Genomic DNA, 4217 nt, shown 5'->3' with positions numbered 1-4217 from the left:
TTTGGAAATGTTGAGTCGAATTAGTCTAGAATCGATTAATTTTATGAAAGAAAACCTTTCAAACAGCCGTAGTCCGTAAACTATGATTCCTACAAAATTGATTCATAAAGAACGGAACGTATCTACCGTCTTATAGGGGGATCTACTGTATTTATTTTGTTTGTACAAAATAAAAAAATAATTTCTAACGATACAATAGTCTTTGTTAGGCTTAACATCGACGAAAATTCAACGCGAAGCGACACGCAACGGAGAAAAATTTCAACACGGAATAAATTAATATATTTTTTCGTACATAATTGGTTATCCGAAAAATAAGTTATCCGAACAACCCCAGTCCCCAATTGATTCGGATAAACGACGCTCTACTGTATAAAATGTTTAGTGTTTAGCAGGAAAGTTTCAATTCTCACGTGACATTACAGTCATCCCATGGTTTGCGGGAGATTTTGCGCAGTGATCTTTTTTATATGTAATTTGCATAATTATAATGGTAAATTATTAATCTTTATTAAACAGATTTAGTTATTGTGTGTTAATTAAATTCATCGGGTTTCATGGAAGAATTTTTCAAAACTTTTAGTGTTTATTCAGAAAAATGTATCCTTTTGTCACGTGAGGAGTATTTTCAGTCTATCCCATATGCATCAGTTCGCGCCAGATTTCGTAGAGTTCGGTTTACTGTTTCCTTGGTGTTTCTCGGTTTTTCTCAAGTTCACTGCGATAAATTTTTTTACGTGGAATGGATATATTTTGCATTGTGTTTAATGGATAAAAGTTGGAAATTTTACTGTGAAATTAGAACTTGTTTCAGAATATGCTACAGAAAGAAAAGTTGAAAAATAATTTATTTTCGACAATTAGCGAGAACTGATCTTTGGATATAATACTTGGATATAAGTGAAAGTATGTATTATAGGCTTACTAATTTATTTGTGCATATAATTATCTAGTCCTAATTTCGAAACATTTATGTTTGTTTTTATTGTTTATAAGCCTGTAAGTTAGAAACTCTATTGATTTAGTGCTATTACGTAGAACAGGGTTGGCCAAAACGTTGCGCATGCGCCAAACTTGGCGCATTGGACAATTACAAGTGGCACTTCAGTCGGTTCCGAGCAACAATGCCAGATTTGGCTCCATTGCAATTATGAATATTACATAGAAAATTAATTTTTTATAGTGTGTCTTGGCAAGTTTATTTCTTACCCGTTTACCTTTTTTTTTTTATTTTGCTTGTACGTTAAACGATGCTTTCGTGTTCATGTACACCACTGATGCCGTATAGAACTATTTTATACGGGTAGCTACACTACAGCCGCCATTTTTCATTGCTTGTTCAGTGGGAAATCTGGATTTTCGTCTTATAAATTGAAATACCTAATTAAGGGGTGGCCGAAATTTTTCTCCGCCCCAAGCTGCTAACACTCATGGTACGCCACTGCGCATCTGAACTCGTTTATCAAAAAATTGGCGCATGGTATGCAAAAGGTTGGCCACCCCTGACGTAGAACTATATCAAAGATCGAATGGAAAATTTTAGAAATTTAAGAATTTGTTTTGATTATTATAATTAGTTTTTGTGTATCGTTGTACTGTAACTTACTTCGTTTTACTGTTAGAAAAAGTAGGTCACAGTCTAGATTGGTGACGTAGACTTCTACTTTTTCATAGTGCATCGGACCCTCTTAAAGAAGTGTCTTTTACAAAAGTTGTTTTCTTTTCTGATGCATGCCAATGATGAATGTTGTTTTAAAATTAAATACCGGTGAATTTATATAACATATATAATAAATCTGAAAATGAATATAAAAAATATTTCCTATTTTTTTATTGTTTCGCTCTTTCTTAAAATTTTATTTATATTTATTATACGTAAATTAAATATATTTACCAAATGCTAATATTTTAAACCGCTTTAATATTTGGGTGTAAATTTGAACAACAAGATTTAAAATTAAATAAAAGATATACTAAAATTTTCATTTATTTACAATGATTACGTCACTTCTACAGAAAGTAGAACACGAGACGACCTTCACCCATTTTACAGTCCAGGGGGGTAAGTGCGCCAGGCGTCGTAGTTGTAAACATAACAACCGTTACGTCATCTACAATCGTGGATGAAATTCGTTAACTGTGAATTACATTTTCTTGAATTCGATTTGCATGTTGGAAAAATTGTCATGACTTAAATGCATGAAATTTTAAAAAATTATATAAAATTAAAAATAAATTGAAAACTTTTGAAAAAATCGTAATAGATAGAAAATCATAAGACAATTTAATATAAATTTCCANTGGCTCCTTTGCAATTATGAATATTACATAGAAAATTAATTTTTTATAGTGTGTCTTGGCAAGTTTATTTCTTACCCGTTTACCTTTTTTTTTTTATTTTGCTTGTACGTTAAACGATGCTTTCGTGTTCATGTACACCACTGATGCCGTATAGAACTATTTTATACGGGTAGCTACACTACAGCCGCCATTTTTCATTGCTTGTTCAGTGGGAAATCTGGATTTTCGTCTTATAAATTGAAATACCTAATTAAGGGGTGGCCGAAATTTTTCTCCGCCCCAAGCTGCTAACACTCATGGTACGCCACTGCGCATCTGAACTCGTTTATCAAAAAATTGGCGCATGGTATGCAAAAGGTTGGCCACCCCTGACGTAGAACTATATCAAAGATCGAATGGAAAATTTTAGAAATTTAAGAATTTGTTTTGATTATTATAATTAGTTTTTGTGTATCGTTGTACTGTAACTTACTTCGTTTTACTGTTAGAAAAAGTAGGTCACAGTCTAGATTGGTGACGTAGACTTCTACTTTTTCATAGTGCATCGGACCCTCTTAAAGAAGTGTCTTTTACAAAAGTTGTTTTCTTTTCTGATGCATGCCAATGATGAATGTTGTTTTAAAATTAAATACCGGTGAATTTATATAACATATATAATAAATCTGAAAATGAATATAAAAAATATTTCCTATTTTTTTATTGTTTCGCTCTTTCTTAAAATTTTATTTATATTTATTATACGTAAATTAAATATATTTACCAAATGCTAATATTTTAAACCGCTTTAATATTTGGGTGTAAATTTGAACAACAAGATTTAAAATTAAATAAAAGATATACTAAAATTTTCATTTATTTACAATGATTACGTCACTTCTACAGAAAGTAGAACACGAGACGACCTTCACCCATTTTACAGTCCAGGGGGGTAAGTGCGCCAGGCGTCGTAGTTGTAAACATAACAACCGTTACGTCATCTACAATCGTGGATGAAATTCGTTAACTGTGAATTACATTTTCTTGAATTCGATTTGCATGTTGGAAAAATTGTCATGACTTAAATGCATGAAATTTTAAAAAATTATATAAAATTAAAAATAAATTGAAAACTTTTGAAAAAATCGTAATAGATAGAAAATCATAAGACAATTTAATATAAATTTCAAAAAAAATTTTTGACAAAAATTACCGCGAAAAAAAATTCACATAAAAAAAGAATTATGTTACAATAAAGAAGAATTTTTTCTTTACTAGACGTAACTGTTTACAAAATTTTTTTCAGCAAGGGAAACGAGAAAAACGCGTGCGAAAATTTTTAAATATTTTCCCACGCTTCTACTCCACTGCTGAAAGGTTACCTTTATCTTGTCTTTTTATGTTGGGCGAGACTACTTGGTTATGGTGTCTCGTGGTAAATTGTGATGTGCGATGTGACGTACTTAATAATAATACGTATTTCTTTATACGCGGATAATAATGCCTTTCGGGAGGTCTTTTAATGGTAACTGGCCCCTATTCAGGCGTCACAAACGTGAAGAAAACCCGGAAAACTTCACGCGGCCAGCGAACCCACCATTAAATTCCCAGGGTTAGGGAAACCCTCTATAAGAAATGCTGTTTTCCAATACGACAACTATTCGCAGTTTTCTAAATTCACCATATACAAATTCCATGAATTGGTACCTTATAGGATTCGAATCGCTGCATCCCAAACCACACTTTTACTTTCGGAAACAAATAAAGTCATGCAGTGCGAGGTTGGGATGATCAAACAACTCCCGTTGAAAGTACAGTAATACCTCGACTTACGCTACCCCGACTTACGCGAACCCGGAGTTACGCGATTTTGAAATCTCGTCGATTCGTCTTTTGTTTGAGCATCACGCAACCCTTGATTACTCACTCCCCCACACTAT

This window comes from Centruroides sculpturatus, unplaced genomic scaffold (genome assembly GCF_000671375.1).
Source record: "Centruroides sculpturatus isolate CEXI.00-Female unplaced genomic scaffold, Cexi_2.0 scaffold2454, whole genome shotgun sequence".
NCBI classification, from domain to species: domain Eukaryota; kingdom Metazoa; phylum Arthropoda; class Arachnida; order Scorpiones; family Buthidae; genus Centruroides; species Centruroides sculpturatus.
This window is presented reverse-complemented; position numbering follows the sequence as displayed.